The sequence below is a fragment of the Phoenix dactylifera genome, unplaced genomic scaffold (genome assembly GCF_009389715.1).
Source record: "Phoenix dactylifera cultivar Barhee BC4 unplaced genomic scaffold, palm_55x_up_171113_PBpolish2nd_filt_p 000807F, whole genome shotgun sequence".
Lineage (NCBI taxonomy): Eukaryota > Viridiplantae > Streptophyta > Magnoliopsida > Arecales > Arecaceae > Phoenix > Phoenix dactylifera.
In genome coordinates, this window is record NW_024068174.1 from 1 (window position 1) to 10,666 (window position 10,666).

The 10,666-nt window shown below is 42.5% G+C and overlaps 3 pseudogenes; all 3 read left to right on the forward strand.

The window, feature by feature from the left end:
- Nucleotides 1–458: 458 nt before the first annotated feature.
- Nucleotides 459–1,079, forward strand: LOC120107262 (annotated as a pseudogene).
- Nucleotides 1,080–1,184: 105 nt separating this feature from the next.
- LOC120107264 lies at nt 1,185–2,264 on the forward strand (annotated as a pseudogene).
- Nucleotides 2,265–4,433: 2,169 nt separating this feature from the next.
- LOC103705752 lies at nt 4,434–7,132 on the forward strand (annotated as a pseudogene).
- Nucleotides 7,133–10,666: the final 3,534 nt, after the last annotated feature.

A 10,666-nucleotide genomic window follows, 5' to 3' on the forward strand; every position in this document is an offset into this window, starting at 1 on the left:
CTAAATCAGGGGCAATGCTATGCTGCACCATTGCTCCATTTTGCATCCAACATGCAGGAGGAATTTGGTGCAAGTTACGATGCGTGGCTATTATATCAGCACCATGTCGGACGAGGAATTAAATGGTGAATGTGCCCTTTGCTCTACTTCCTGTTTCTCTCCCTCGCTTTCCAAGCATTTTATGATCCATAAAATGGTAGGCAAGGGAAACCAAAGGCACTTCGATGTTATTAATATCATAAGCAGAAGAGAAATCTCTCATATTGCAGAAGGCGAGTAAAGTTAGACCCGAGCCATGTTTCCAAAGAACATGTTCTTCTTTCTCATCCTCACACTCCGCTACAGCATCAGCAGAAGATGACGATTTTACATACAATGGATTCGTCCTGCCCAAACTGCGGCTAGATGGCATCGCAGAGATTCACTCCCAATGGCCTCCTAATGCTCACTGACACTAGACAGCCAGCCAAGGGCCACGGCCTTTCTCCCAACTCCCATCCGTTTTAAGAACTCGACAACTGGTAAAGCTCTCTCCTTCTCAACTTCTTTCATCTTTGCAATGATCCCTAAGTACCAAGACCTGTTTGGCCATGGAATAGCCTTCGTTCTGCAACAATCGGTAGATCTGTCTTATGCCTTACCTAATCAATTCCTGGGACTTTTCAATTCAAGCAATTCATATTCTTCAAACCAAATTGTGGCCATCGAGTTCGATTCAAACATGAACCCTTGAATTTGACGATATTGACAAATAATCATGTCGGAATTTGATGGTTAACAGTCCAAAGTCTATTAGCTCCTCGCATGCAGCTTTATTACACAAATGATGACGGAGGTGGGTTCAAGAACCTGAGCCTTGTGAGTGGCAAACCAATACAGGCCTGGATAGAATACAATCACTTGGAAGGACTGCTTAATGTAACGTTAAGCACCTATTGATGTAGCCAAACCAGGTGTTCCATGCTTGTCTTCAAATGTAACTCTCTCCTTCCTTGATCTCAGACTATATGTATGTCGGATTTTCTTCTTCGGTAGGACCATTTATAACATCTCATTACATTCTGGGCTGGAAGCTTTAAGTTGAATGGAAGGGCTCAAGCACTCGCATCTCTCACGTCTTCCACCCTCCCCCGCACAGGGTTCTAAATCGAGCTTAGAGTCTGGAAGATTGGGGTTGCCGATAAATCTTGGCAATACTCTTGTTGTTAATAATCGTAATTGGCACAATCCTTCTTGTGAATAGTAGGATTAAATTCAGAGAGGTGTTTGAAGATTGGGAGTAGAATATGGACCCCAGAGGTTCTGCTTCAAGGACCTATTCTTGGCCACCAATGGCTTCAGAGACCAAACATCTCTTGGGAGCTGGAGGTTTTGGTAAGGTCTACAGAGGTGTGCTGCCGAACACTGGCATCCAAGTTGCAGTCAAGCAGGTCTCGCATGAATCGAGACAAGGTATGAGAGAGTTCATCGCAGAGATTGTTAGCATCGGCCGCTTGCGTCACCGGAAACTTGGTACAGCTCCTTGGTTATTGCAGGAGAAAAAGGGAGCTCTTGTTGGTCTATGAATTCATGCCCAATTCTAGTCTGGACAAGTACCTATTTAACCAACCTAAGTCGATGCTTAGCTGGGGACAAAGATTCCAAATAATCAAAGGTGTAGCTTCCGCGCTTTATTATTTGCACGAAGGATGGGAGAAGGTGGTTGTTCACAGAGATATCAAGGCCAGCAACATCCTGCTAGATGATCAGATGAATGGAAGACTAGGTGATTTTGGCCTGGCAAGACTCTATGATCACGGAAACGATCCCCAGACTACACATGTAGTTGGAACTTTGGGTTACCTTGCGCCGGAGCTCGCCAAGACTGGCAAGGCAACTACAAGCACAGATGTGTTTGCCTTTGGTGGATTTTTGCTTGAGATGCTTGTGGAAGAAGGCCAATAGAGACAAGAGCATCCAGAACAAGAGATAGTGTTGGTAGATAAAGTTCTGGAGTGCTGGAAGGCAGGGACTATTTTGGAGGCAAGGGATCTTAACTTGGAGAATGAATATATTGCTGAAGAGATGGAGATGGGCTAAAGGCTTTGGCCTCCTTTGCTCACACCCTAACTTCAGTTCTAGGCCTCCTATTGCGGCTGGTGATCCGAATACTGGAACGTGAGGCTCCCCTTCCTGAGATGTCTGAAGATGGTTGGAATGCCGAGATTTCAGGTTTGGGGAGGGAAGGCTTTGTTGATATGGCATGTCAGATAGTTCACTGTTAACCATGTCTGCCTGCTCAGCATCAGCAATGGAATCTACACTCTGACCAGGGCGTTGATAGTGGTAAATGTTTGTAAAAGTAATGCTTAAATTATATCTTGCTTCATGCTCTGAATGGTACAAACATTTTATTGCAGTGTAGTTGTTGCCGCAATTCAAGATTAAAATAGCAGCAACTAAATGTGATGCAGTTTGCTGAAAAAAAGAAATCCAGTAGATAAACAAAAATGGAACGTGTATGTTAGAAAAGAATTTTCTCTAGTGTGGTGTAAAGAAGCATGCCTTGCAGAGGTCAACTTGAGGTTCTCTGCCAACTGTAGCTAGATATATGAGATGATTCAAATATAGATACTTATTTACATTCCACTAACTTGCTCCAATGCATTCCCCTAATCTTTATTTAAAAGAGCATGAAGTGGACACTTGGGACAGAAATGTGCAAATTGGAAAACGAGCATCTCGAACTCCTAGTTTAACAGGATTAGTCTCACTGTCTCAGACCCATTATTTCTGGTGAAAGATATGAGCTTCTCCTTCTCTCTTTTTGTTACTTTTTGTTTCCGGTGTTGTTGAGGGAAGAGGAGGGCTCGAAGTCCGCCTAATTTATTTCTCACAGGCAACAGACTCTATCACTGAGGGTATTGGACGGTCCAACTCTTACCACAAGATCTCCAATAAGCTCAATTGCCTTAAACACAGTGGTATGCTAAATATAACTTATGGGAACATCCATGTAAACAAAATATAAGGATTGAATGAAGGTCTTAGCGCCCTCATTTCCATGATATATGGAGTAAATGAATGTACAATTGCCCATTCTGTCAAAGTGTTTTAAAGTGATTACTGCGGTGGGTTAAAAGAGATTGATATGTCAAAACTTGCATTTTTAATTATTACCGGGCATATGATATCTTAGGTAACAATCCTTATGATATAGAGACAATTCCATGGACACAAAAATGAACAGAAATCTTTGAAAGATATTCCGATTAAAGACCTGATATAAGTTAAAAACTTCTTATAGTTGGAGGTGCTAACTGGCAGAACTGTGAAAAGACTCGTCACATTGATACAAGAGACCTAGGTTTGATGCCAACATCACTCCAATATTGACCCAGGCTTCTGTCCATCTTAGTTCAGAAAAGAATAATTAAAAGTAGAGTTCTTATAGGGCAGAGAAGTTAGCAAGTGATACAACATCAGACTTGGATTAAAATTGTTTAGCTGCAATCAACCTAAGTTAATATTGATTTTTTTTTTTTCTTTTGAGACTCCTTGAGCATAACTCTTCCCCAAAAAATGGCATCCTAGCTTTCAGAAACAACACAAAAAGACCCAGAAATAGTTTTAGCATTGTCATCTGCAAGGACTTGCGTAGTCCTTGTGCAAGCAAGTCATATCTGCAGATGCAGTAATCTCGACAATCTTTCAACATTAAATAGGATGTGGATGGATGAACTGCACAAGGACTTCTCCTCAATGTGATGTCTACCTCTCATAATTAATTAGTTTGGTTCTTTCCTTTGTTGAACGCAAAGGTCGAATAGGTCCATCGTTGCACATCATAATGTGTGGCAAATAACCACTGAATTGCTCAAAAACAAGACTTGTCTACTGACGCAGTAATCTGGACAATCTTTCAACGTGAAATGGGATGTGGATGGATGAACTACCCAAGGACTACTACTCTTCAATGAGATGTCTACCTCCCAAAATTAATTAGCTGACTTTCTGTTGTTTGCCGGACGCCAAGTTTGAATGGTTCAATGGTTGCACATCATGATGTGAGGCAAATAACCACTGAATTGCTCCAAAACAAAAGTCCGTCATTCTTCTCCAAATGGACCGAAATTATCCTTACTTTTGGTGATATGTGTGCTTACAGGAATCACAGCAACCAAATATGATGAATTCACATACAACGGATTCAAAAGGAGTGAGTTATACCTCGATGGCGTAGCAGAGATCACACCCAATGGCCTTCTGAGATTAAACCAACACTACAAGGAGACAGCAAGGACATGCATTCCACAAAGTACCACTGCATTTGAGGAACACTTCGGACGGTAATGTTTACTCTTTCTCTACCTGCTTTGTTTTCGCGATACTCCCCGAATATCCAGATGTGGGTGGCAACGGACTTGCACTTGTGCTCTCTCCAACCAGGGGCTCCCTGGGGCTCTGTCCAACCAATACCTTGGTCTCTTCAACTCTACCAATAATGGCAATTCATCAAATCATGTCCTTGCTATTGAGCTAGACGCCATCTTCAATATGGAGTTTGGTGATATTGACAACAACCATCTCGGAATTGATGTCAACGGATTAAGGTCCATGAACGCCGCACCAGCATCATATTTCATTGAGAAAATTGGCAAGTCTAAGAATCTCAGCCTTACAAGCGGGAAACCAATGCAGGTATGGGTAGATTATAGCAATCCAGAGAAGAAGCTAAATGTAACAATATCTCCCATCAGTGTGCCCAAACCAAGTCATCCATTGTTGTCATCTTCCATTAATCTATCCTCGGTAATATTAGATACCATGTATATTGGCTTCTCTGGTTCTACAGGCTCCATTCTAACATCCCATTATGTTCTGGGTTGGAGCTTTAAGATGAATGGGCAAGCGGATGCCCTCAACCTGTCCAGCCTTCCTTCACTTCCTTATAAAAAGCATAGAAGAAACCTAACATCCCTGATAATATGGCTGTCCTTAGGAGTAGTGGTGTTCATAACTATAACCGCCTGCGGTATTGCTTACATAATAAGAAGAAAGGCAAGATATGCTGAAGTTCTTGAAGAGTGGGAGCTTGAAAACAGAACTCATAGATTCTCATATAAAGAACTATTCAAGGCTACCAAAGGCTTTCCCGAGAAAAATCTTCTGGGAGTTGGCGGTTTTGGAAGAGTTTACAAAGGCAAGCTGCCCACCTCTAAAACTGAAATCGCAGTAAAGAGCATTTCTCATGATTCTAAGCAAGGAATGAGGGAGTTTGTTGGGGAGATTGCGAGTAACAGTCAGCTCCGTCACCGCAATTTGGTCCAACTTCTTGGCTATAGCCGTAGGAAAGGGGAAGTCTTTTTGGTCTATGAGTTCCTGCCCAATGGAAGTCTTGACAAGTTCCTCTATGATGCAAACAAGCCAACGACACTTAGCTGGAGTCAGAGACTAAAAATTATCAGAGGGGTGGCTTCAGGTTTGCTCTACCTGCATGAAGAGTGGGAGCAGATTGTCGTACACAGAGATATAAAAGCAAGCAATGTCTTGCTGGACAGTGAAATGAATGGAAAGTTGGGAGACTTTGGACTATCAAGATTGTATGATCATGATAGCGATCCCCAAATCACTCATGTGGTAGGAACTTTCGGTTATATAGCTCCAGAGCTCACTAAAACAGGCAGGGCAACTACGAGCACTGATGTCTTCGCCTTCGGAGTTTTCGTACTTGAGGTTGTCTGTGGAAGGAGGCCAATAATGCAACAAGAATCACTGGACCTTCATTTGGTGGGACTGGGTGTGGAGGAGTTGGAGGAATGGAGTAATTCTAGAGGTTACAGATGCAAGACTGGGAGGTGATTATCATCTGGGGGAAGTGGAAATGATTTTAAAGATGGGATTGCTTTGTTCACATCCTATACCTGCAGCAAGACCAACCATGCGCCAAGTGATGCAGTTCTTGGATGGTGATCTTTCGCTACCGCAGATACCCAAGGATGGGCGGGGCATCACTATTTCATCACCAGAGCATGCTGAAGAATTAGAAGAATCATAATATCATAAGTGTCAGTTGTTACTTGCAAAGTGTTCCATCCACTGGCAAAGAGCCAATCCTCTTTGAAGGTTGTTGATTTTCTGGAATTTAGGTAACTAGTGGAATTTGAATGTAAGTCTTACATTTTGTCATTTCCTCTCTTTTCACTTCACTCGGAGACCTAACATAACATCCAATTAAGTGGTCATATTCATCCTTTATGCTCATTTCAAAATGAACACAAACTGCTATATATGAACACCATGTAATTCTGAGCAAGTCATTCAGCTTCTTTGGCTTAGGTGAAACACTGTGACATTATGTTCTTGTTCCAGTCCATACTTCGTTGAAAAATACCAGTTAATGTTACTGAAGAAAAATGTTTCCATGGTACTGCTGTATTCCATCATGTAAGAATGAGCTCTCTGATTCCGAATTAAACCAACATCCATCATTCTCTGCAAACAAAAGGCTATAAAATTCAGGTCATGATACTCAATGTTACACTCAAACCTATACACAAATAACTGAATGTTTGCAGGTTGCGAACGTGGATGCTATTATTCAGAAATAATCTTCTCATGAAGCTAGTCAGCTTCTCTGATAATATTTTCATTCTCAGTGGATTCAGTGGAGCAAACATGGGTCTAAATGGAGGTCACCTCCAGTGGCATATCAATGTCACCAAGGACACCAGGGAAGCAGAGGACTGCACCCATGCTATGAACAGCAAGGAAGCAAAGGGTTTCACCTTCTATTCCATCGCACTTTGAAAATTCTTCAAATGGTAAATCCACCTCATCAACTACTTCTGTCATTGCACTCATGCAGTCCTCCTCCCCCCAAGAATTTCCCTAGAGCCATACCAGGCTAGCATCTAGTCCTTTCAAACATGACAGACAATGGAAATCTACAGATCGTATTGTAGACACTGAGCTTGACATGGTCAAACACCACAGAGTTCAAAGACATCAATGATAACCATATCGAGATTGAAACTAACAGCTTGAGCACTTCTTCTTGTTTCTTTTTGTTTGTGTTTTTCTTTCTGTTTTTGTTTTTTCATTTCTTTTTGCCGAGTGTGGACTGGAAGTGGAAACTATTCAGGATCTGTTAACAAATCCTCAGTTGCTTATTTTGATAGTACAATTGGTGCAATTTTAAGAGCCAAAAGTTGATTAGTGGAGACTCAATTAGGTTTTCGTACATACGTCGGAACAAGTGTGCACCTTGATTTTGTTATAGCTCTACCAGCATGCCGCACCTAAATGTGCCTTCAAATGTTAATCTGTCATCAATTATTTTAATAGCATTGATTCTCCACACCAACTGGGCAGCTATAGGGTCTCATTACATTCTAAAATAGAGCATCTGCTCAAATGGCATTTCAGCAGTTAATTAAGGATAATACATGGAATCTTTTGAAACAAAAGCTATATGAAGATAATTTAGACTTTTCGACTAAACCACATGTATCTTACGCTGATACTGAAGGAAGAGGAAACAATCATTCTAATGACTTCAGATCGATCAGTTTGATCACAGTGTTATAAAGAGAGTATCAAAGATTTTGGCAAAAAGATTGGCTCCTTTTCTTCTTGGTTTCCTAAGTCACAGTCAGGATTCAAAAAAAGAAGGCAAATCCAAGACTGCATCCTCAAAAGCATGAGATCATCCATCAAAACAGTTTACTCAGACAGCAAGGAATTCTATTAAAGATTGAATTTGAAAAAGCCTCTGACAGATGGAATGGGACTGTGCTTTCTAAGTGCTGATCGATAGAGGGTTTCCTCTCTTATGGGTTCGATGAATCAAGAATGTGATATTCTTCTTGCAATCTTAGTTTTCTGGTAAATGGACAGGCAGTAAGCTAGATTCTCTGCCGCATTTGGGTGGCCTCCTCTCTCCTTTCCTTTTCATCGTTGCAACATATTGCCTAGCCAGAATATTTCATAAAGGTCAGAGTGAAGGTGTATTGGAGGGACTCGGTAATTGTGGGAGATGACACGAGTAAGATTATCCTGCAATATGCAGACAATATGCAGATGACACTATAATGTTTGTGAAGGCTTTGAAGGATCAGATTTTTCTAACTAAACTAATAGTTTACAGCTTCAAACTGGATTGCCTCCTTCGCAGCACATCACTCTGGGGCCTTCTTATGGGACGGCACTGATCTCATTCCGTAGGGCATAGCTCATGTTTTGCATTCTGATTGTTCGTGGCGTACTCACATTCAAGTATAGTAAGATGTCGGTGCACCAAAAAAAAAAAAGATCCTGAAGCCCAGCACATTGGTGGAGTGTGACTGTAATACCCCAGAAAAGGAAAAAAAAATAGAGGGGTGGACGGGCCGGCCCGAAAAGACCGGGCCCATCCACCATATACGATCGTGCCCTAGGCACGATTGTGGGAGAAGAAACACACAATAAAGGGGAGAGGGGGCGGCGGCGGCGTGAGGTCGATCGCCGAAGGAGACCCAGCGCCGACGCCGGGATCCGGCCGGCCGCGGAGGAAGACCACTTCCCTTTGTCGAAGATTCCGACGGGTGAAGAAGCTTGCATCCGAGGGAGTTGCTCACGGGTTCTTCCACCCATCTCGCCGGAAAGATCGCCGGAGCCCGTCGGGCTGAGGTAAGCATAGCTCGTCCCTTGTACTTCCTCTGCTAGGGGTAGGGCGGTGTTGGATGGGGATTTTGGCCGACGGATCGTCGGGGAAGAGTCCGAAACAGGGTACCCCTGTTTCGGCTCCTCTCCTCCGGATCCTGCCACCGCCGGCCGCCGGGATTGGCTGAGATCCATGGCATATGAGGGTTGTATCGGGACTGTGGGTTGGTCGAGAGGGATTTCTAGGGTTTTAGAAGGGATGGGAAGAGGTGGACCGAGATCACCTTCCTCGTGATCCCATCTCCTTTCCTTTCCCTCGTTGGTTAGCCGCCGGCCGACCACCGTCTCCGGTGGTGCCACAGTTGAGGGCCGTCACAGGCCGTTCGTCGTCGCCAAGGATGGGCACCCTGGTGGCTGTGCCATCCTAATTCGAGAAGAGAGGGAGATGGATCGGCTTCCCTCATTTTGAGGAGGAAGAGTTTTCTCTCTCCTCTCTTCTCTCTCCTAGGTTCTCTCTACTTGGATTATTTCTCTCACCATTTTCTCTCTCTAGATTGGAGTTTTCTCTCTCTAGTTTGATACGAGGAGACCATTGTTTGTAAGGATTGCTGGATAGTCGTAGGTCAATGGAGGGTTTTGGGTTGTCAGATACTCCGGATAATTTTTTAATATTGTCTTGGTTCTGTAGGAGAACAATCTGTTGGACGGAAGGACGTTGAGCAGGGTTCTGCATATCTGGATTTATAGATCGCCGTGAGGACGGGTGATTAGTCTGTCTGAGTTAACAAAGGTAAGAATTCTTGTACGCCAATCCTACATGATATACATATTTCTGCACTATATATGTTTGATATGCTATGATCCAGACAAAACAAAATAGTTTTATATTTAATTATATTTTGATCGTGTTGGCTTGTGATTGGTATTATGATGGATGCATGTATGTGTATAACCTATATCTGCATAATTGAATTTATGGATGTGGTGGTATGGACTAACCATGTTATATTGATTGCCCTGTCACGGGCTGGAAACGTGACCATGGTTAGTCTAGGTTGGAAATAAATTAGATAGGGAATGGATGTGTGTTTGTGAATTGATTGAATGAACAGGGACTTTGGGCTTATCTCGTTATTATTGATTGCCCCATCACAGGCTGGAAATGTGATATTATCGATTGCCCCGTCATAGGCTGGAAATGTGATACTATCGATTGCCCCGTCACAGGCTGGAAATGTGACACTATCGATTGCCCCATCACAGGCCGAAAATGTGATACTATCGATTGCTCCGTCACGGGCCGGAAACGTGACCGGGATGTAGCCCAAAGTCGGAAAGATAATTGATCCGGATCAAGTTAACATGGAATGGAAAGAAAAAGCATTGAAAAATAGTTATAGTGATTTATAAGCTATTATCTACTATATCATTCTTATGTGGCTGGACTTTCATTGACGTTTGATGTATAATTATGGACTTTCATTGATGCTTGATGTACATAATTATATTGATTATTTGAGTCTTTTGGAAACTGTTTATGATTTCATAAAATATGCATCGATTTGTCGTGGTTTCAAACTCATATTATTATTGTGTTGGTATGGATGTGTAGGGATTCTTTCTGGGCTGTAAAGCTCATCCCCTTCTTCTTCTTTTTCCTTACCAGAGTTGCAGGATGCATAGATTTGGATGGGATGGGTGCAGAGTGCAAGTACCAGAGTCATTAGTTAGTTAGTTTGTTTATCCTTCTTTGATGTTGATGAACATTTGAAGATCTTGTAATTGAACTAATTTGTTTATTTGGACATGTCGGATTTGTCTATTTGAATTATCAATTTCTTGTGGATTTATTGGAATTTTTGTTAATCATAGGCCTTGCATGATCTTTAGGGCACTGCTCTAGGGCTCATGCGGCCGGTCGCGTACCGAACCCGGGTGCTGGGTTCGGGGCATGACAGAGTGGTATCAGAGCTTAAGGTTTAGGTATCCTAGGGTTCAAGTTCGGATGAGTGTGAGTGGAGAATTATGATAGAAAAACTATCAA